This window comes from Protopterus annectens, chromosome 4.part0 (genome assembly GCF_019279795.1).
Source record: "Protopterus annectens isolate FY-2018-M chromosome 4.part0, PAN1.0, whole genome shotgun sequence".
Lineage (NCBI taxonomy): Eukaryota > Metazoa > Chordata > Ceratodontiformes > Protopteridae > Protopterus > Protopterus annectens.
The window spans coordinates 1,094,703,042-1,094,727,474 of record NC_056733.1 but is presented as its reverse complement, the minus strand read 5'-3'; the positions used below and the strand labels follow the sequence as shown (position 1 = coordinate 1,094,727,474).

At 38.2% G+C, this 24,433-nt stretch overlaps 1 long non-coding RNA gene across 1 annotated transcript in view; it reads left to right on the top strand.

The window, feature by feature from the left end:
* LOC122799772 overlaps positions 1-20,421 on the top strand; it is a 694,326-nt gene extending 673,905 nt beyond the window's left edge. Inside the window, exons 6-7 of the long non-coding RNA XR_006364504.1 lie at positions 17,735-17,864; positions 18,230-20,421. This is a non-coding gene — a long non-coding RNA (uncharacterized LOC122799772). The remainder of the gene's footprint in view (positions 1-17,734; positions 17,865-18,229) is intronic.
* The last annotated feature ends 4,012 nt before the right edge of the window (positions 20,422-24,433 follow it).

Here is a 24,433-nt window from a genome sequence, read left to right as displayed (position 1 = left end):
TTATGGAATTCATAAATTCCAATGCCTTGGATCAAAGTATCCACACCCCCACCAGGGGCAACAATATCCTAGACCTGGTCATTACCAACATGGGCAACTGGTGTTCCACACCAGAGGTCAAGTCCTCATTGGTCAGATCTGACCACAAGCTAATCATTCTAGACATCCACATCTCCACATCCCACCCCCACCCCCCATTAGGGAAACCACCATAAAAAATGTCTCCAAAGCCAACTTCGTGCTTCTTAAGACAGAAGGGGAAAACTTCACAACACCCATGCAGATGGACAATAGAGGTACGACTGCTGAATCCTACATAAATGCACTTTATAAGCACTTACACGAGTGCATGGATTGTGCAATCCCTAACAGAACCAATATGCTATCCTCCAAAAAAAAGGAAGCCAGTCTGGGGGTCCCCTGCCATAAACAAACACTACAACAGAAGAAAGAAACTGTTGCAAAAAAAGAGTAAAATCCTGTGATTGGAGGAACTCCCTAGTCAGCCTCAACAAGAAGCTGAGATCCCTCATAAACTCCTCCAAAGCTAGTTATGAAAACAAAATCACCACTGACTTTAAAGACAACCACAAAGCATTCTATAGCTATGTCAAGAATCTCAATGGCAACATTCAGATCTGCTCTGAGTTACAGCACAATGGCACTAAATATACAGAACCAACTGATATTGCCAACATCCTGACAGATAGGTTCAGTGCTAACTTTACCCCCCCCCCACCCACTAAAGGGCCCATCTCTATACCGGAAGAATGCAAAGTTCCTGTAATCATGCCTGCACAGGTAAAAAACACACTCTGCAAAGCCAAGAACACAGCATTCATGGGACCTGACAACATCCCAGGCTGCATTCTACACAAACTACAGAACAAACTGAAACCCCACTTAAGTACCATGTTCAATCATAGCCTCACCTCAGGCTTTGTGCCCACTGAATGGTGCACAGCAATGGTTATTCCACTCCACAAAGGGGGAGCCAACACAGACCCCAGGAACTACCGTCCCATTAGCCTGATGAGCCTGGTCTGTAAGGTTTTGGAACGTATCATCATGGAACTTATAAACAATGACATTGGTAATCTCCAAACTCTGGACCCCACCCAGTTCGGGTTTGTAAAAGGCAGATCATGTCTCCTAAACCTTGGTAATCTCCAAACTCTGGACCCCACCCAGTTCGGGTTTGTAAAAGGCAGATCATGTCTCCTACTAACCCTGATAGACTTCTTTGAAGCAGTCACCAAAACCATAGATGATGGTAAGGTGGTTCACCTAGCCTATCTAGATTTCGCCAAGGCTTTTGACACCATCCCCCACTCTGGAATTATAGATAAACTCACAAAGCTAGGTGTAAATCCCTGTGTCACAAGATGGGTTGCCAACTGGCTCATAGACAGAATGCACACTGTGAAAGTAGCAGACTCCAAATCTGACTTCAGACCAGTGACAAGTGGAGTACCACAGGGTGCAGTTCTGCATCCTCTCTTGTTTGGTATCTACTTCTCTGAAGTACAGGCTAATACAGAAGGTCTTTGACTAATGGAAGTTCACAGATTACTGCTAGCTAGGAGCAATAATCGAAACTCCTAACGATGTTGACATCCTACAAAAGGGCCTCACTGAGACAGATGCATGGTGTCCTCAAGCTCAATCCCAAAAAGTGCATTGTCATCCCTTTTGGTAAAAACTCTGTACCCAAGAACTACCACATAGGCAGTAGTCTACTTAACACCAAAAAATGTGGTAAGAGACCTTGGGACACAGGTGGACAGTAGTCTCTCCCTTGATATTCACATCACCACAGTAGTCAGGAAATCCTTCTACATGGCACACCTCATCACAAAAGGTTTCTCTTCCAGGAAAAAAGAGATCATTGTTCCCCTCTACTTGTCACTCATTAGACCCATTATAAAATACAGCACCCCTTTTGGTATGTACCTCACAAGACATCTACAACAACTGGAAAGGCCACAGAAATACCTTGCAACGAGAATTACCAGCCTCAAACAGATGCCCTATGCAGACCGTCTCAAAAAACTCCAGCTTTACTCCGTCACATATCGCCTACTCAGAGGTGATCTCTGCCTAATATAGAAAGCTATGTCAAACCCAGATCTATTGGACATGCTCCACTTAAAGAAATCCCAATCCCTCCGAGCTACATGCTCTAGGTACCTAAACCTTGTCACCACAATAAACAGAACATGCTGGAAGGATAGATTCCTGTCCCAGAGATTTACCATATTCTGGAACAAACTACCTATCTATATCAAACAAAGCTCCTCATTAGCACTCTTCAAGAAAAATCTTGATAATTGGTTGGGAGATAGGAAATTCAAACCGGGGATCACTTCTCTGGCTCTGCTCGACAGGGGCACAGGAAAATAGTTTTCTTGGGTGGCGAAAGCCAGGGTACCTTTTTGGCTAGGCTTATATAGGCCCTAGGGCCAATAGCCTAGTACCTACCTATGAACCTATAAGCCATTCAGTGGCAAAATTAACTCTCTTCTCTGCTCACAGTTCTCTTAGGGTTTCCACAAGTCTCCATCCTTGGTCTCCTACTTTTCTCTATATTCACCAACCAGCCCAGCACCTCCACACCTCATGCCTCTGTAGTTCAATATGCAGACAAATCTACATTAATATGTGCAGCCTCTCCACTACAAGACCTCCACACCTTAACCCAAGATTCCTTCCTATCTGTCAAATCATGGATCTCTAACTCCAGTCTCATTCTTACTCCCGATAAAACTAAACTTCTTCTCTTTAGCCTAAGTAGATCTCACGCAGTCACACAGGCTCTCACTGTCTTGTCCAAAAATAAAATTGTCATCCACATAATACCACACACTAAACTGCATGGGGTAGAAAATGACAATAATCTAAAATTGTATATACACATAGCCCAAACAATCAAAAAGGTCCATAAAAAAACTAGATCTCCTTTACCAAAACAATAAATTTCTAACAAACACCAGAAAACCTACCATAACCCAGACAAACCTCCTATCAACCCCCCTCTATGCTTCTCAAATACTAATCAACCTCCAAAAGCAGACTTAACCAAACTAGAAATTTGCTATAATAAAATAGCAAAGTTCGTAACTGGTGCCTCCTATAGGTCACATCACTGCACATCTCTCAGACAACTTAATTGGCTCAAATTTCCTTGGCTTTTACACTTTAACCAACTGACCCTGGCTCACATAATTATCCACCAAACAGAGAAAACTCCAGCTCTCCAAAATATTATACACCCTTACATAAACTATTGTTGTCTGTGCTCGTTACCTACACCTTTTAGATACTACTAAAGCCAACAATCATGCAGCGATGTTTCTCTTCTCAAACTACATTCCTAAAATTTGGAACACGCTTCCAACCCCTGTAACCTTAAGTAGTTCATTTCACAATTTAAAAACCTCCTTAAGTCACACCTAGAAGATACCTGGTTATGTACTTGCAACACACCTGGCTAGGCCTCCTTACTCCCTCTATTAGTTTATTACCCCATAAGTAATGTTAACAAATTCTCTTATTGATTGATGCAAACAATAAAAAAAAATCTGTAAATAAACTACCTTCTGCAGCTCTAAATTATATTTCACTGTGGTTGATGCACTCTATTGAATGTTCATGTGAGTGCTCCTAAATATAGAGCCTATTATTTTATGTATTTCAGTTAATAGTAAAGGAATCTACTAAATGTACTTTTATGTATCTCTGTTTTAAATATTTAGCTTCTCCTTCATTTTCCACATACATGTTGATGAAAATGTATTGCTTTTTTCATGTTTTCACATTACTAATGTGTAAATGTCTTTGTATTCCATATGTGTAAATTTTTGCTACTGAAGCTTTTCTCCCCAGGCCTCCACTGAAAACAGACTTGTGTCCAGTCAAAGTTTCCCGGTAAACAAATGTAAAATAAATAAAAATCTTGGGATAGATTGGTATTCTGTTATGAATTAGTTCCATTGTCTTGAGCCCACTGGGCACTAAAGTAGTGTTTAGCTGATCTATGACCATGAATTTGTAAAGTGGGTATTTCAAATGACTTACTGAGTGAATGATTGAATGAAGACTTTAGTTTATGTGGATGAATATGTAGATCATTGCTTAGATCAACACATGTGTTTTTATGTTTGTGCCTATGTGTGCTTAAAATATTTACAGACGTTTCTTGTTTTTTACTGAAGGTTCATCATCATCATCATCATCATGAATTCACTTTTTCCCATTTTCGACATGGAGCTGGGTTGTCATGTTAACTGCCTCCATTTTTCTTGATTCAGTTTCCCTTTCCACATCTGTATTACATAATTGAACTTTTAAAAGTTCAAACATCATATGGTCGACACCATATCATTGAACTTTTAAAAGTTTGAAAATGTAATAAAAAAGAATAAACCAAATAAAAAACCTACCTTAATGGTTTAAGCAGGGGTGCAGGCCCACCCTGCACCCCCTATGTGGGGGGCTGTGCCCCCTACACCCCCCACTATTTAAATATACCAACTCTGAGATCACACTATAGTGCAGAAAAGGGAAATCTTCCCATTCTGCACTGTAAAGAGATCTCCATTGAAACTTTCCAACTTTTAAATGTTCAATCATATGGTATCGACCATATGAGTTTCGAACTTTTAAAAGTTCGACAATGTGATATAGACCCCCCTTTCCTACCATCTTTAACAGTCTTGACTGACTGTCTCAGTTCTTCTGTCACACAATCCATCCATTTGTCTGTCCTAAAGCATCATCTGCATTTCTGTGTATGTTCCCAAACCACAGTAATCTGTTCTCTTTGCCTTTCCATGCAGTTGGAGATAATTTGGCATTTGTTCTGCTGTCCTCATTTCTTCACCTGTCCCATAGTGTACATCCTACCAACCATGTCCTTACTAGGAGGAAGTCTACCTGATCTCCATTATTTATTGTTTCCTCAACAGCTCTGCTTTTACTGACCAGGTTTCTGTACCAGACAGGAGTGTTGTCACACCTCTGTTTTGTATACTTTAATTTTCAGCTTCTTTGGCATTCTTCTGTCATACACTACACCTGATACACTCTATCAGTTGGCAGTGGCCCCTCTGACTCTTGCTTTGACCCACTCATTCAGAGCTCTGTTCTCCTCAACTGACTCTCTCAGATACTAGAAGATGTTAAACCATTCCACTACTGTCCCTTCTATCTCAATTCTCAGCTTCTTCTAATTTCCCTGTTTGCTGCTATTACAAATGTCTTCTCTGTACTCAGTTGCATCCCATGTGCCCTTTAGTTTTGCATTACATTCTTCTATCCTTCATAGCTCTTTTTCAGAGTCTGTAATGCCACATCATCTGTATACAGCAATTTTGTTGATCTGTCCTCTGACCTATTTGCTAATGTAGTCTATCACCAATATAAACTGCAGTAGATGCACACAAACTCTCACTGAAAACCCCTCTCTGAGTCTGAACACTGTTTGTATTTGAGTCACTCTGTCCTTGTACAGAGCTTGCACTAATTCTATCAATGCTTCTGAGACTTCAAACCACCACAGGACTGCCAAAATCAGCTTTTATGGGACCTTCTCATATGCTTCTCCAAGTTTAGGAATGCCCAGTTTGAATATTTTATCATCTCTCACTTCTTCTCAATTATCTGTCTCACTGCAATATTGGGTCAGTTGTGTTGCATCCTGATCTGAATCCAAATCACCCATCTTGCATCTTACTTTCTACTACTCTGTGTATTCATTTATCAGTCACCCTATTCAGAACTTTCATGCAGTGTGACATAAGTTTGATACCTTTGTACTGCCCAAAGTTGTGGATGTTCCTTTTATTCTTCCACACTAGCATTTGTATGCTTGTTCTGCAGTTATGTAGTATATGGCTTTCTCTCCATACTGCTGTGAATGTCCCTAGGAAACATTTCTCCCCTATCTCACCCAACATCTTGATCATATTTACTGAGACCTCACTTTAACTTGCTGCTTTCCCTGGCTTCATTTTCATTAGTACTGTTCTTACTTCTTCTAGGATGGGTTCCTCCTCTTTCACTGTAAGCTTTGTATGGGGAAGTACAACTTCATTGTAGTTTTCTTCATTCAGATGGTGCTGGCACTACTTATATTTACCTTTGATTTCCTGTGGACTGGTGAGCAGGTTGTCACTGGTATCCCATATGAAGGGTGTCTTAATATATTCCGTTATCTTTCTGTTTTTGCCTTGCTACCTGATCCTTGTGCCATCTACAGAGTCATTTTACAGAGACTGGTAAAGTGCTTCTGATGCCTTGTTCATTGCTATTGCAGTGTGTCTCTTCTCTTATTTGTTAGCCAAACAGTATTCCTTCCTAGCTTGATTTATTTTCTGTCGCCCACTTTTTCCTGCAATCCTCCTTCCTTTTGATGACTTCCTGGATTTCTGAATTTCACAACAAGCTTTCCTTATATTCTTTCCTGCCATAACTGCCTCAGCTGCTAATCTGTTCTATAGTCCTTACAGATGCTGTTTTGAGGCACTGTCATACTTTTTTCAGGAATTTGCTCTTCTTTCTGAGGTGCTGGAGCCCTGAGTAATTCCTTGAACTGTTGTACTTTCTCCACAGTCAAATTACAGGTCTACAGTTTAGTCTACTTTTAGACCTTTCTCTGAACACTGCTTGAAGCCAATTGCAGCAACCAGTGATTTATGCTTTGGGCTTACTCTTTCACTGGGTATGACTTTTCAATTACTGGTTTTACCCCAATGCCCTTTCCTTACTATGAAATCTACCTTTGATGCATGTTGACCACTGTTGTATCTGATCTTGCGTGTGTATGTATGTGTCTCTCGCTGAACCATGTGTTTTCCTGTATCAAGCTATTTGTCAGACAGAAGTCTAGAATGGCCTCTCCTACTTTAGTCCTGTTGCCCCACCCATGTGGACCCAGACAGTCTTCATATCATGTTATGTCTGTCCCAATATATACTCAAATAGAATCTCTTGTTTGTGTGTTTCAATAAAGAATATTTCATTTTTAACTCATCTGTGGACTGCCTACTATTTTCTATTTGGTTATTTTGTAGCATGTATTTTACAGTTCAATTTTTATTATGTGATCCAAGTGTATAACATAATTCAAGAAGTGAACATCACACTTTCCACACTGCAAAGTTTCTACAAAACTGCAGTAACTTTCCTCCAAATTGTCTTGACCCTGAGGATTGGTCCTGGGACAGCTTTTTTTGGCATTTACTTCTTCGAAGTAAACAAATGTCAATGGCCTCTGGCTGACTAAATTTGCAGATGATTGCAAATTAGGAGCAGTCATAGACTCTCCCAATGACATAAATCTTCTCCAGGAAGGGCTGACACAGACAAGTAACTGTTGTCAGAGCCATGGACTAAAGCTAAATGCCAAGAAATGCATAATAGTATCCTTCAGTAAGTCATCTATTGTGTGTGCAAGAGACCAGATGGAAGGGGAAGTAAGACCAGGTGTATCGGAGGTGGGTTCAAATTATTATATCATGGTGTGGATGGGAGAAGAAATGGGGTAGGGGTTATCCTGAAGGAACAGTATGCCAAGAGTGTTTTGGAAGTGAAAAGAGTGTCGGATAGAGTGATGTTTATGAAGCTGGAAATTGATGGTGTAATGATGAATGTTAGTGGATATGCTCCGCAAGTTGGGTGTGCAATGGATGAGAAAGAAAAATTTTGGATTGAGTTGGATGAAGTGGTGATGATTTTACCCAAGGGTGAGAGAGTGGTGATTGGAGCAGATTTCAATGGGCATGCTGATGAAGGGAACAGAGGGGATGAGGAAGTGATGGGTAGGTATGGTGTTAAGGAGAGGAATGCAGAAGATCAGATGGTAGAGAATTTTGTGAAAAGGATGGACATGGCTGTGGCGAACATGCATTTTAACAAGAGGGAGGAGCGTAGAGTGACATACAAGAGTGGAGGAAAATGCACACAGGTGGACTATATCCTATGCAGGAGGGCCAGTTTGAAGGAGATTGGAGACTGTAAAGTGATGACAGAGGAAAGTGTAGCTAGGCAGCATAGAATGGTGGTCTGTAGGATGACATTGGTGATCAATAAGAGGAGGAGGAGTGTGAGGGCAGCACCAAGGATCAAAGGGTGGACATTGAAAAAGGGTGATTGTGAGGTGGAGTTCAGGGAAGAGTTAAGGTAGGCAGTGGGTGGCAGTGAAGAGTTACTGAATAGCTGGGTAACTACAGCAGAGCTAGTAAGGGAGACGGCTAGAAAGGTGCTTGGTATGACATCTGGACAGAGGAAGGGAGGACAAGGAGACCTGGTGGTGGAATGAGGAAGTACAGGGGAGTATACAGAGAAAGAGGCTGGCAAAGAAGAAGTGGGATTGTCAGAGAGATGAAGAAAGCAGACAGGAGCATAAGGAGATAAGGTGCATGGCAAAGAGAGAGAGGGTGGTGAAGGCTAAGGATAAAGCTTATGAAGAGTTGTATGAAAGGTTGGATTGTAAGGAGGGAGAAAAGGACCTGTAACTGATTGGCTAGACAGAGGGACCGAGCTAGGAAAGATGTGCAGCAGGTAAGGGTGATAAAGGATAATAAGGGAAATGTACTCACAAGTGAGGAGAGTGTGTTGAGCAGATGGAAAGAGTACTTTGAGGGGCTGATGAATGAAGAGAATGAGAGAGAGAAGGTTGGATTATGTGGGGATAGTGAATCAGGAAGTGCAACAGATGAGCAAGGAGTAAGTAAGGATAGCTATGAAGAGGATGAAGAATGGAAAGGCTGTTGGTCTAGATGACATACATGTGGAAGCATGGAGGTGTTTAGGAGAAATGGCAGTGGAGTTTTTAACTAGATCGTTTAATGAAGTCTTAGAAAGTGAGAGGATTCCTGATAAGTGGAGAAAAAGTGTTTTGGTACCGATTGTTAAGGATAAGGTTGATGTGCAGAGCTGTAGTAACTACAGAGGGATAAAACTGATCAGTCACAGCATGAAATTATGGGAAAGAGTAGTGGAAGCTAGGTTAAGAAGGGAGGTGATAATTAGTGATCAGCAGTATGGTTTTATGCCAGGAAAGAGCACTACAGATGCAATGTTTGCTCTGAGAGTGTTGATGGAGAAGTACACAGAGAGGTAGAAGGAGTTGCATTGTGTCTTTGTGGACTTAAATAAAGCATATGACAGGGTTCCTAGAAAGGAGTTGTGGTATTGTATGAGGAAGTCAGGAGAGACAGAGAAGTATGCAAGAGTGGTACAGGATATGTATGAGGGTATTGTGACAACAGTGAGGTTTGCAGTGGGAGTGATGGATGCATTTAAGGTGGAGGTGGGATTACATCAAGGATCAGCTCTGAGCCCTTTCTTATTTGCAATGGTGATGGACAGGTTGACAGATGAGATCAGACAGGAGTCCCCGTGGACTATGATGTTTGCAGATGACATTGTGATCTGTAGTCAGAGTAGGGAACATGTTGAGGAGTCCCTGGAGAGGTGGAGATATGCAACAGAGAGGAGAGGAATGAAGGTCATCTGGATTAAGACAGAATATATGTCTGTGAATGAGAGAGAGGATAGAGGAATGGTGAGGATGCAGGGAGTAGAGGTGGCGAAGGTGGATGAGTTTAAATACTTGGTATCAACAGTTCAGAGTAATGGTGAGCGTGGAAGAGAGGTGAAGAAGAGAGTACAGGCAGGATGGAGTGGGTGGAGAAGAGTGTCAGGAGTGGTTTGTGACAGACGAGTACCTGTAAGAGTGAAAGGGAAGGTCTATAAGAGGATAGTGAGACCAGCTATGTTGTATGGGTTGGAGACAGTGGCATTGACAAAACAGCAGGAGTCAGAGCTTGATGTGGCAGAGTTAAAGATGTTAAGATTTGCACTGGCTGTGACAAGGGTGAACATGATTAGGAATGAATATATTAGAGGGCCAGCCCAGGTTGGACAGTTTAGAAACAAAGCTAGAGAGGCAAGATTGCATTAGTTTGGTGTGTGCTGAGGAGGGATGCTGGGTATATTGGGGAAAGGATGCTAAGGATGGAGCTGCCAGAAAAGAGGAAGGCCTAAGATAAGATTTATGGATGTGGTGAGAGAGGACATGTAGGTTGTTGGTGTGACAGAGCAAGATGCAGAGGACAGGAAGAAATGGAAACAGATGATCCACTGTGTCATTCCCTAATGGGAACAGCTGAAAGAAAAAGAAGAAGAAGTAAGTCATCCACCTCTGATAACTATCATATTGACAACACACTCCTAAGAACTGACCCAGTATTCAGGGACTTCGGGACACACATAGACAGTAATCTAGCCTTTGACCATTGCATGTTTACAGTAGTGAAGGAACCATTCTATGTTGTGCAACTTATAAACAAAGGTATCACATCTAGGTCAAATGAGGTCATTGTTCCACTGTATTCAGTAGTCGTAAGACTTATCATTGGGTAAAATGTCCCCTTTGGTATGTATTTAACTATCATATCCAACAATTGGAATGTCCACAGAGATTCATAGGTTCACAAGAGATTACTAAGCTAGCAGCCTAAAAGCCCATACAAGCCTAGCCAATATAACTAAATTTTAGCCAATATATATGGCCTATAGGGGCAAGAGGATGGCATGGGTTTGTGTCTATGCCTTGAGTACCTTACATCTTACTCCTGTCCATAAGGAACATAGGTGCTACCCCAGGTGTGAATTTGTGATTCCCCATCCATGATCAAGAGGGCCAGGGAAGGGCTCTGTTTAATATGAATAGGAGCCTGGGTCCAAAGAAGGGGCAATGTGTGAGACATATATCTGTCTCTCCAGCATGTTTTGTTTGAGTCTCTCATAGAGTTTAGACTCCTAGATTAGGTAACCCTCATTCTGATTGACTTGTAGATGTGTAGCATCTTCATCAGGGTTGGATTTGTGAGTGCCTTGTAGGTCAGGCATTAGTCACCCCTTAATATTCAGTAGAAGACAGTTAAAGTATAGGGCTTTTAGTATATCCATGTAGGACATGTTGTTTATACCCTGTGTTTTCTTTGTGAGGAACGTCTGAGGTCACTCCAGCTGCTGTAAGTGCCTAGTCAAGTACATGCCAAATGGTGCATTGTACTCAATTATTGATCTAATGAGGGATAAATACAGTTGGACTATAATTTCTTTGGATGTGGATGCCATACCTTTATTATAAGTTGTGCCACATAGGAGGACTTTCTCACCACTGTGGACACATGGCAATTAAAGTTCAGGCTACTTTCTATATGTGTACCTATATCTCTCACCTCTGAGTCTACTCTTAGGGGTGTGCTATTGATATTGTAATTTGAATGGGTATTTGAAGTTTCAAAGGGTATGATAATACATTTTTTGCATTTAGTTTTTGTCCATGGTTCTAGCACCAATTGTTTGTCTAATTTAGACCCTCCTGAAGGATGTCTACATCACTGGGGGATTTAATGATCACCCCCAGCTTGGAGTCATTGGCAAATGTCATCCAGGGAATTTCCACATTAGTCTTGACTTTGAAGAGGTATATTCTGAACAGGAATGGTACCAGCACTGATCCCTGTGGCACACCCCTAGAAACTAACCTCTTGCTCTTGATGTAGGGATTTTGCCCAGTTTTGTGAATTTATTTATAATACCTGAGTGGGGAATTGTGTCAAATGCATTGACCATGTTGAGATAGGTGGCATGTACTATTTACCTCCCCCCCATCCATGGTCTTAGTGACTTTTTCAAAGAAATTCACTAGACTCAGTAGGCATAACCTGCTTTTAACAAACCTGGATTGGGTCAGGTCCAGTGTTTTGAGGTCTCCTATGTCAGTATTTGTCAGGTCCATTATTATTCTTTCTATGGTCTTGCATATAAGACTAGTCAGTCTTATGAGTCTGTAATTTCCCAGGTCAGTAGGTAGTCCCCCTTTATGCAGAGTGATGACTATTACTGTCCTCCACTGTGCTGGGAGAAAGCCAGTCTAGAAGTTGTGATTAAATAGAGATACTACTGGGCCTGATGAGTCATGATTTAAGCTGTTTAAGAGGCAGCTTGTAACATTACGCCTAACTGGAGCCATGTTTTTAACTTTAGTGTTTGTAGTGGCAACCTCTTCTTTGGTGATAATTGGCAGTGGAGTGATGGAGGGTATTTCTTGTGAGAGATGGAGGTGATGGGGAGGTGAAATCCGAGTTGAATTTGGCAGCAAGCAGGTTTGCTATATCATCTGGCTGAGTATAGATAATGCCATCTAGTCATATGGGACTTTTGTGTATGCTACTATATAGGTTTCTGTGTTTTCTGGATTTTGGGGGAGCTTGTAAGGTAGCTATGCTGTACCTTAGTAAGGGGTAATTTACCTTAGAAAAGTTTTTAAAGTTTTTGAGGTTAGGTGGGAGGACTAGTTTTACTTTTATTTTGAGGGACACTGCTAAAAGAATGCAGGATACAAGTAACATGTCCTATACAGATTACCTCAAGGCCCTATCCCTGTATTCTGTCTCCTACAGGCTGTTGAGGGGAGATCTAGTCCTGGCATGCAAGGCATTATCAGACCCCACCCTAATGGACCTCCTGCACATCCACAAAGCAAACAGCACCAAAATTACCCATTCTAAAGACTTAAAATTGCTTGTGAGATATATAGGACCTGCTAGAGAGATAGGTATGTATCCCAAAGACTGTTCCGTCTCTGGAAGAGGCTCCCCATCCATGTGAAGCAGAGTTCCCCCCTAAACCAATTCAAGTGTAACTTGGACAATTGGATGGAGGACAGAAAATTCATTACTGGCTTGGCACCAATTTTTCTAATGGACACATGCAACCTATAAATGATTCATCTTCTAGTCCCTGCTTATAAAAGTTTTATCTGTCAAGCTCCTGCTTTCACTTATCAAGGGTACCAGAACATGTCAGAGATTTGGGATGCATGGTAAGGCTTAAAAAGGCCCTTGTGGCCATTATCCTAGTACACACCTATGGACACTGAGAGCCAAGTATAATTTGTTGGAAAAACAGAATATTAATAAAATGAATTCCAATAGGATACTGGCATAAGTTTAAGGAAATTGACTGCACTTAATAGTTTAATTTTAACATTTTTGGTTCAACTCACTGGTAACACCATTCACAAAGTGGCTGCCTGCAGCTGTAATTTTCTTTTATTTTTAAAATTATTATTATGTTAATATAGTTTTAAAATTTTTCAAAATAATTTTATTAAGTTTCATTTCTAAGGATGTGCTTAATATGGGAAGTAGTTTTGTGGGGTTTATGTATCTATATATTTGTGGGTGCAGTTTTTTTTTTTTTTAGTGTGAATATGGTTGACTTACTGTGATTGTTTTTATGCTATCTGAGTAGTTGATTGCACAAATAGTAGAAACGTTGCTGACCTATATAGTATATAAAAATATGAGAATGTATGGCTTTTAAAGATATTTATCACATCGATATTTCAGTATGCACTGTTAGAATATCTCTCCACACACAAACACACACACTAAGAGAAAGAGAATATGTGTGAGGGAGAGTAAGAGAGTGTGTGATAGGGAGAGTAAGAGATAAAGACAGATATATAGATATAGTTAAACACTTATATAAAGAAACTGGTTGTTTAAGAGAGCAGATGGAAGAGTTGAATCATAAAGGTCTGACAGGTTGCAAGATAAGTAGAAAGCAGGGAGATGTATGATATGGGAGAAAAGCAGTTCATGTTTAAATACTTTTGTATTTACTTTAGGATATTGAAAGCAAGTAAATACAAAAGACAGCTGTGTTAGTGATGAAGGCAGCTGTCACATGTTCAGTTCCCCATTTGGTGGAGAAAAAATGCAGACACTACAGGAAGACCCAAGAAGAGAATGAAAAAAAAAACATAGACATAACCCCCCTCCCAAATGTAGGATACAAAAAGTGTAAAAAAACTAGTTAAGAACAAGATACAGATCCAAGGGCTTCATAAAATGCTGAGCATGAAGAAGAGTGTCAGGTGCAGCACAGTGAAATGAATGAAAATCTTGGTACAGTTCTCTCATCCATAGAAGAAAATAAGATTGGGGTATTACAGAGGACATGATGAGTTCAGAGAATGACCATGAAGGAAGCAAGTGATAGAAACAGTGGAATGGGCAACTAACGAATGAGTTCTAGGTAGTGTTACTAAAGTAAACGAATAGTGGATTTTACAGTGCTGAAAAGAATCAACTGGGAGCTACAACCTTCATTATCTCAAGAAAAATACTTGGTGAGAAGAATATATTTGTTTTTCCTTGGAAAAGCGGAATGTATGCCATATTTGGAAGATTTGGCTCCAGTGGCAAGTATGTGATGACTACCCTGGTTGTTTTAGGAAAAGAAACATCTCAAAATATAAAAGTGAGAAAATGGGATTATTTGTGTGAAAATGTGTGTGTGCTGCAGTTCATTTCATCTAAGAGGCACTGCCTTACTTTTTATTAGCTATCAAAAAATAATTTGCAAAACATGGTCTGCCTGCAGAGTAGGAAATGGTTTGAATATAATCAAAGGTTCAGTGAGCTGAAGTTAGGAAATAGAAAAGGTAAGAATTATTTCAAATGGTCTTATAGCTAGCCTCCCTTTTCAAGGCTTTTTACTTCTTTAGCTATCAGAGCAATGAGACAAAGTTCAGCTTGATCACATTTATTGACTTTTGAAGCCAATGCATACATAACAGTGGAGTACAGGTTTGAGAAGTATTGTGTATAATGTGCAGAATGTGATCCAGTGTTCAAATTCAATAAGGTGAAATGGAGGTGCACATTTATGAATGGGTGGTGGGGGACAGTATTTTAAACATAACAGGTTAGGTGGTGGAGATAGGCCTATTCAAACTGGAAAATATTTTGCACCTTATAAAATCATTTGGCAGCTGGGAAAGTGTACATCAATCAATAGGCAAAGGAATACATAGTGATGGTTTAGGTCAACAACCAAGAAAGACACTTGAGACAGTAGTTAGATACTGTGAGAAGCAAGCATGGACCAGATGCGCTAGTTAGTGCCAATAGACTAGCTAGGCATTTGAGTAGAGTTTGGCAGTGAAGACAGAGTAAAGAATTCTGCAGGAACTTGGTCAAGTTTTCCATGTTGTGAGTCACTAAATAATCTGGTAACATATTGTGATTATCTAAGATCATTGCATAGTAAATTGTATGTGCTACAAAACTTGACTGACAAAGAAAAGGTAGCTGGTAGGATAGCAAGCCTATTCTAAACCCCCCAGTAATAAATTATATGCTTTTCCCTAGGACTGGCATTGAAAAACGCGCCAGGGAAGTTTAGTGATATATCATCTGTGTGCTGTGAAAACAATATCAGTTAATAGCAATGCACTGGAGAATCATGCATCATTTAAATATGTCATTGCATAATGGTAAAATGACAGTGATTAAGAAAGTGATGAAAACATTTTTGGAGAAAATGGATACTGAATTAGTCTTTTGCTTTCATCAGTTACAAAGGACAATTGGCTAGTCATAAAGTTTGTCAAACAAAATGGGTAGTACATGGATAAATAAATTCCTGTAGGTAGGTACTTGGTCTATGCTTACTTTGTAAAGCTTAACACTGCTGTTGAAAAGATTTGGACATCAGATTTAAACAGGATATGAGTCATATATTACTTTCATGATTTCCTGTTCTTAGATGAAATCTGACAACAGGTACACAAAGGAATGGCAGCATTTCAAGAACTGTGCAGTGAACTTGAAGTCCTATTAATCAGGGTTAGAAAGCTTACCCAGTAAACTCTTGTATTTCATTTGACTCTCCTTAATTATCAGAAGTGAATGCCTCAAGTTCCAATATCAAAACTTGAAATGTCAGCTGAATTAATAGGCAAGGTATTGGAGAGGGTCATGGTGAGAGAAATGGAAAAATTGCTAGCATGTTTAGTCTTTGCATGCAGAATAACTTATCTAGGTAGATATTTAATGAGCTGTGTCTGTGATGGAACAGCAAGGAAAGAAGCATCACTGGGCATGGAAAGGTATGGTAGTGAAAAGAAGACTTAGATTCTTTTTTCAGAAGTGTGATTTAATATGTCTATAGTAAGCTTACAGGATTAAAGGTCAAGAAAATCACTTGAATAATGATCCAGCTCAAGAGATCTTGTTCCACAGGGAATGAGCCAAGTAACTCACAGGTGAGTGTCTTTATCCAGCAACAAGACAGTAGTGGTTGTTTTGACAAGATGCAAATTAACAGGGACTAGGGCAATTTAGATGATTATGCAGTTGACCTAACATAAAAAAATCACTTTTATATGGAGCATATACCTTGTATTTGATGTGGAGTTGATGAGTTCCTTTCCTATTTCCACTTCACAGTTGTTGGTATTTTGGTATCAGATGTGCATTCCAAGAAAGGAGTATAGTATTGAGGACTGGTGATATAATGCTAATTGGATATGACTCTCTTTTTCATCTCATGGAGGTTTTATATATGTAAGCAGTTATAACATTTCAACAATTTCTTCAAAAAGCAAGAGTTGCTAAGACAAATCATACAATGGAAACATTTTTTTTGTTTAAACATTAAATACATGCAGTGGGCATCAGGGCTTGTACAATGGCAAATTATCTGGCACTGGCAGACACAGGTGATGACATGAGATTGTCTATCATTTCCATTGTTAACAGAGAAGTAGACCATCGTAGGGGTATTGCTAACCCAGAGAAGTCACATGTGCAAACAAAATGGGTAGGTCAAAGATGGTCAATGTAGATAATTAAATAATTATGCTAAAAGCTTTTTTTTTTTTTTTTTTTAATCTGGAATTAAATAGATTGCTTGTTATGATGTAGACTGCAGCACTGACTCTAATTTTTCAGGTTGCCTTCATTGTTAGCAGTATATTGAACATTGAGGTAGGAGCAGTGAGACAACAGTTGAAATGCGAAATACCCTACGGCTAAAAATATGCTAGTCTTAAGGCTAGCAAGAAGTAAAACTGACTGGTTCTGCTTAGATATACATCAATATGGCCCACGGCAATACTATATTGTGTCCAGCTCTGAAAAGATGTAGGCAAAGGTTATGCATGTAAGTATGTTGACAAGAACGTCTGTCAGCTATCTTGATGGAAAATTAGTTACAAGTAAGTAACTTGACAGGGTAATGCATCATGCATTGTATGTAAGATTTTTCTGGATGCGTGTCTAAGATTTGAGATGCTAATGCTCAACCATAACAAGGTTGAACACTAAAGTGCATTTTCCAAGTAAAACATATAAAATCAAAACTCACTGTAACCATTCTGAACCATTTTTTTGCAATGAGACTTTGCCTCCCTGCATCTCACTAATGGACTGCACCCTCAGCATTACATCAAAGTAGGGAGAAATCTCTGAGGTGTGGCAATCACAGAATTCGTATATAAGCAAAGCAGGTCACACTTCGGTGGTTGTGTTTCTAAGCATCAAACACACATGTATCAATGTACTGCCTTCCTCTACATTTCTCTTGTAGTAACTTTGGCAAGCACTTCCTTTCAAGGGGAAAGTTACAGATTTGTGACAGTTAAGAAACTTCCTGCAGATGTGTGTGTGTGCGTGTGTGTGTGTGTGTGTGTGTGTGTGTGTGTGTGTGTGTGTGTGTGTGTGTGTGTGTGTGAAGATTGAAAACAAAGAGGTCTGATTGAATATATGATAGCAAATGTGTAAAAGAGCAGAGTGAAATGGGAGGAAGACAATTGGGAATGTTGGTTTAGGACTATAAGTAATATTTTTTTTCATTCCTTCAGGTTAAGCCCAAGTTGAAATCCTGGTATTGGAAGACATCTATATCTGCTTAGCAGCTAATCATGCCAAGAAAATTGACTTGAAGATTATCTTCAGGATCTGATCCTGCAAAGGTGAAAACAGTGTGGAAAGGTATGTGGAACAGAGTTGGAAGCATGAAAACATTTATTACTAAGCTTGTTGCAGAAAAGAAAAAAAAAACACATGCTGGAAATGTTAATTACATGCCTGAGTAAATAACTAAGTAAATATAAACTCTATACTATTCATTACATAATAATTAAGGATTGATTGTATATGTACAAAAAATAATCTTGCACAGATTTGAAACTTGGCATATAAAATATATGTACATTAAAACATGTTAGTTTAGCAAAAATAATTTCATTAAGAAGTTTTGATTAAATGCACAACTGCAAATATGTAAAAAAAGAGAAGAAGACTTGAAAGGAAGAAGAAAGAGATTTGGACTCTAACATTTGTTTTTATTCCCACAGGTTGAGCTCAAGTTGTCATTCTGATATTGGAAGACATTTATACTTCCTGGGTAGCTAATCATGCAAAGGAAAACTACTAGAAGGCTGTTCTTAGAATCTGATCCTGTAAAAGTGAAAACACTTTAGAAAGGGATGTGGAATACCATCAGAAACATGAAACCAACTATTATTAACTATGAAGAAGAGCAAAGCACCCTGGGCATATTAATTATATTCCTGAAAAAATAAATAGGGGAATTTTAAAGTCTGTACTGTTTATTACACAGTAATTGATGACTGACTGCATTTGTGAAAAATATTCTTTCACACATTTTATTTTATCTTACTTTGCTCTCTGGAGAGTATACAGTGGAGGAGAGTAGAAGCAAGTAGAAAATTCAAGACTCAAGAAAAGTCATGAATAGAAAAGTTAGGAAATATTAGACAAACCTTTTGAAACCATTATGATTAATGGCAATCTAAACAACTGTAGTTAATCTACTGGATGGGGTACATCTCAGTGATATTGGTAAGGACATATATAATAGTAAAATGGGCACAGCAATTCATGAATTCACAATGCATAGTTAATCTGGTAAAACCAGAGGTAGGAGCACTTTAAAGAGCATGGCAATATGCTGCTGAGTGGTAGAAGAAAAGCTGAAATGCCTATCCATCAGTAGTCAATAGATTATTAATCCATGAAACCTGTACATAAGCAGCTTGGGCATGAGGCTAGTTGTCACTGGTAAGTAGCTTAGGGTACATTTGATACATATTTAGACATGGTTTCCAACTACAAGAGAGCTTACTGAGGAACTAATGATGGTAGGTTGTGGTGCAGAGGTACGAGTCCAGTCTAAGATGTCAATTGTGATTGATTAAGGAAAGATACCATAAGCAACATACCATACAAGATACCATACAAAGTTAGTTATATTCAAATAAGTTATGAAATAAATACTTTAGTAAATGCAACTGGTTCATAAGCAACTTGTTGACTTGCAGAATATCTAAAGTAATCTGGTTTTGTTGACATAAAATGTAACATATATTTATTTAATGAAATGTAAGTCAGTAATGCAGTCAATAAACTGCAATAAATCCATCATCTAATTTAATGAAGATAAAGATGGAGACAAAAAAATAAATAATGGTGAAGTCTTCTGGAATAAGGGACTAGGGATTTTCAAGAATGACATAACCTGTTCAACAATTTGCTATTGTTGGCTCTGGTTTTCCCTCATTTCTTGATGAGGAACCGACAAGTAAGCAACAGGGAAGGGATATAACAGGAAACAGACCAGATAAAGGAATGAAATTGAATGACAGTGAAAAACTAGGATAAGGCCCATTGGATGACATCAGAGGCAAGTAATCAGGATTCCCTGCTCTCTCCTTCCTAAACAAGAAAGTAATATGATTGTCAAAGGAAAAGGGGGAAAGAGAACTAAAAAATAAAGTAATATGATTATCAAAGGAAGGGAGAAAGAGAAGTTGGAGTTCTAGTAATGAGGAGGAGAAAGTGGTGACTGATAGCTTTACTTAAACTTGTAGATTGTAAAAATAATAGAAATGTTGACATTATATTAGTCAAACACTGTACTTAATACAAGCAAAGTAGACTACATCTTGATTTTTCTTATTTTAGAAGACTAGTTACGACTGCAAAGTCTGCTTGAATTGACTGACAGAGAGGTGCCAATGAAGATCTTTATAGAATTTTTGGGGAAAAATACCAGTAGTATTATTTATGTTTAATAAGGAAAAACATAATTAACCTTTGACACCTCTAGTCATGCTGGAAGGATGGAAAATATTCTTAGATTGTCAGACTCCTACAGTCTGAAAATATTGCAATAAATACATTAGCTTGTTTTCCTACATTCCAAATGTGTTCTGATTTAGCACTTCTGGTTATACAATAGCCATTATATGCAAACTGTCATGTAAATTATTTTGTTACAACTAAGTAGCAAGACTAAGGATGGTAAGATGAGGGTCAGTTATGAGGCTAGTCTGAAAGGTCAAGGCCTGTATGTAACTTAAGATACAGCCAACAGCAGAGTTCTCGGAACCTGATGGCAAATAAGATATAACAAGAAGTAATGTAAAATTGAAATAAATTATAAAGAACCTTTTTCATAAATGCAAATGGTTAATGCATAAGTAATTAATATGGCGGGTGTCTAATAAAGTTTAATAATATTGACTAGAAGTTTAATATGAATTGATTCATAAAATAAAAGTTATTAATATATTCACTATCAGTTTGCTGGAAATAAAGACTGATGCAAAGAATATTATTCTGTGTTTATTTGGGAATAGGGAATAATATCTGTCAGCATGGTTGATATAATTTCTCGATTCCTAAGTCAAAGTGTGATTATGTTCATGAAATTAGTATTGTTTCAGTCTTTTATGTTAGCCAAAAGTGCTGTTTGCAGCATCTGCAATGTGCCCAAAATTGACTCCTCCTGCAATTCATACAGAGTTACATGTATCAGTAGCATATCTAAATATTACTGTAAATTCTTTTTTATGAGACCCATTACTCCTGCTACTATTGGAATTTCTGGATATCCTGCTTTCACATTACCCTCGTTTCTGTCTGCAAAGCCTGGTATTTTATGACTTTGTCTGTCTCTCTCTGTACATAAAGCATTGTAAACATTAGGTGCAGCAATTTCAGTAATCAATGCTACTTTTGTCTTCTTTTCATGGAGTACTATATCTGGTTTTCTTGTATCTATTTTTTGAATTGTTGGTAATGGGTGATCTGTTGTGATCTAAACTTCATTCTTTATAATACTTTTTGGCTCATGTTTTCCAATGCTTCTCAGCTACTTCAGTATTGTAATGTTTGTGTGATTCCCCAATGCTACAGTCTTCCAACGTATTATACCTTTCAGTGTACAGGCCCTCTGGCACAGTGTATCACACTAGGCAAAAGAAATGTGTAACTGTTTCCAGTTCTGTTTTACAGAATCTGCATTTGTTGATTTCTCCCACATATTCAATGGACTTTGTAAACCAGTGTGTATGTAGTTCACTCTCCTGGGCTGCCAATATTAACCTTTCATCTTTTGGTTTAAATTCACTTGTCCTTAACAGTTCCTGTATCAGATCCTGATTGACTTGAGATTGCTCCAGGAGTTTTCTATACTTGCAACTATATTTATGCCTTTTCCACATTTCTTGCTTCTCATATAATCTGTCTCCTTATAATAATCTTTCTTTTGTTCTTCAGCACATTCAGTTGATGCCTGTTTTTTTTTTTTCTGCTTCTGGTTTGATTTCCATTCCCATTTGACACTGATATATTTCTGCTAAACTAAGCAGAGAAGTCATCTTCGACTTGTTATCCTCATGTTTTAAGACTTTCACTGTGTTTGGAACTGTTGAAGTCAGCAGGTATGTATGCAGTCCTATGATTACAGATATGTACATGTAATCCGTTTCAAGGAGGCCCATATTACCTTCAGAACAAGGAACATATAATCATGGTATACATTCAATTTTATATATGATTTGATAAGTGTAAAGCATTTTTCTTGTTTCCCTGTCAAACTGATAATGCCTTTTGGAGCAAGTCAATCACCACAAAACAGTAAGACCAAATTGTTCCTAGATGTCAGGGCTGTTTTCAGTATTAATTTTAGTCTTCTAAAATATTCCTTACTGAATTTTGTTCACATTTGTTCATGTTTTTCTTGATCCTTCATCAATTCCCAAATATTTATGCACTCCTTCCTGTTCAAATTCTTTTATATCACATCCCTGTCCCAGACTGAAATGTTCTTGATGCTGCAACTTTCCTGCTTCAAATGTTGCTTTTGCACATTTATAAAAAACAAATGACTTTCATATGTCATCTGAGATTGTGTTGACCACTTGCAGTTGTGCTTTCAGCTCCTCATCTGATGAACTACATTATTTTAAATCATCCACAAAAAAAAAAAAAAAAAAAAGATGAACAGTCTTTATACTTTGTTGATTTCTGGGAGCCAAATTGTAACCATGACAGTGTCTGTTAAGTAGGCAACTTAATGGGTTAAGGACAAGACAAAGGAGTAGTGGTGACAGAGTAACCCAGAATTCCCCCCTTTGAATTTTTATCCCTGGTATAATAATTTGTCCTTTATTATGATTTAGATACAAGGTGATTTGTCATTTTTCATGATCACTGTAATATAACTGACCAATGAAAGGTGTATACATCTGTAAGCACTCCTTTATCCATGGATTTGTGATAATGTCAAATGCTTTTTTGTAATTTATCCACCCTATACTTAGATTCTTCCCCCTTTTTACAATTCTCCATTATAACTTCATTTAACAACAAGCAATCCTTTGTTCTATATGATTTTCTTTTGTTACTCTTTTGTTCTATTGCCATAATTGAGTTTTCCTCTAAATGACTATGATTTATAGATTGTTGGAAGGTGAATTATTGGCCTATACTTTTAAGGAGAGCTTGGAGGTTCACTCAAGGAGGAGGAGGATTTTTCCTGTTGATAACCAGGTGTGAATCTGTTTGGGATATGCATATAAGTAGTTCTTAGTCAGGGCTAACTCTTCATGGAAATATGTTAATACTTTTAGCCAGCAATTAAATACTGCATCTAGGCCTGGGATTTTCTAGTTAGGAGCTTTTCTTAATTTTGTTTCAATTTGTTTGGCTGTTACTTCATCCCATTTCATATCCTGTACATTTGAACTTCTTACTGTTTCTGTTACTACTTCTACACACTCAGCATCTTAATGTTTTACGCGGTCTTCATTGATATTTCTCGAAACTGTGCCTATTTCTTCTACTTTTTTGGTGGTGTTTCTATTCCTTTTGTTTTGTTTCCCAATTCTCTATAAAACTTCTTTGGGTCATCACTAAATTGCTTGTTTTGTACTTTTCCTTTACATTTATCTGCATGTCTTCTAAGCTTTTCTTGCCTGTGTTGATATCTTTAGATTATTTTCAACAGTGTATGATAGATTCTGGTCTGTTCAGATACTTGGTCTTGTCTATCTTTCTAAGCAGTTTTGTTGAACTGCTCTCTCTCTTCTATACTTCTCTAACAATGACACTTCTTAGCTTAAATGCATTATATTTCTTCAGTTTGATACTTCCATTAGATTTCTTCCCTTATTGCTCTGTGTTTTTGTAGCTAGACTTTATCTGTTATTAATTTAGCTGCACAGTAATGTATCCTATTTACTTCTGTTGTATCACATGAATTTATGTTAATAGTCTTGATTACTGTATTCATTCTTTTATCAGACTTCTAACATTTTGGGTTTTATTGACTTTATGTAATCTATTTCATTCATCACTCTTAATATGTCTTCAGTACTTCAGAAGGTTTCTGATCTTATGTTGAGTGCAGCTGCTATCTAACATTCTTAGGATTTAATTCATAGAAAATAGCACTGCACAGATAAACCTAGTTGTACTGCTTTTATAATGTAATTCATAGTCAAGCATGCTCCACACGCCACTGGATCTCATTAATAACTAATATAAATGTCTGTGAATCACTCAACTATGCAGGTTAAACAACAACTTGACTGAGCATGGTAACATCATTCAATTCAATTCAAAATTTATCCAACAAATTTGGCGCTAGACATTTATACCAATTCTACCACATCACATCCACACAAACACCAGAGTTTTTTATTAAGCAAAAACATGAATTCCAGACTTAAATCTTCTGTGATTAAACATCCAAATGAGAGAGCATCATTTTCAAAGAATGTCAGGGGATCTTTTATTGGACTTTCAAAAAAAAAATTTGACCAGTTAGAATGGAATTTCATATGGGCTTTAATGGATTGAATGGGGTGCTCTAGCCATTTTTTTTAGCATGTCAGTTATAATTCTGGCAGGCAACAGCTTGTATCTTCACCTGCATCATTCTGTCATTTCAATTAACTCTCAAGACAGGTACAAGACAAGGGTGTCCCATCTTTCCTAAATTATTTGTGTTAGCATTGGTAGCCTTAGATATGTACCTTAGAGCTGTACACTCTGCAGATGCTATTGCATTCTCAGCCTCATCTACTATTCTGTAGATGACTTTGTGGTCTGACTTTCTTCTCATCCCACTCAAGCGTACTGGTTACATTTAATTCTTTTTAGGCTTTTCCAAGTATATTAGGCTTAAAGTTGAATGTCTCCAAAACTAGACTTTTTCCATTAACATAGGCTTGAGCAGAGGTCAGGGA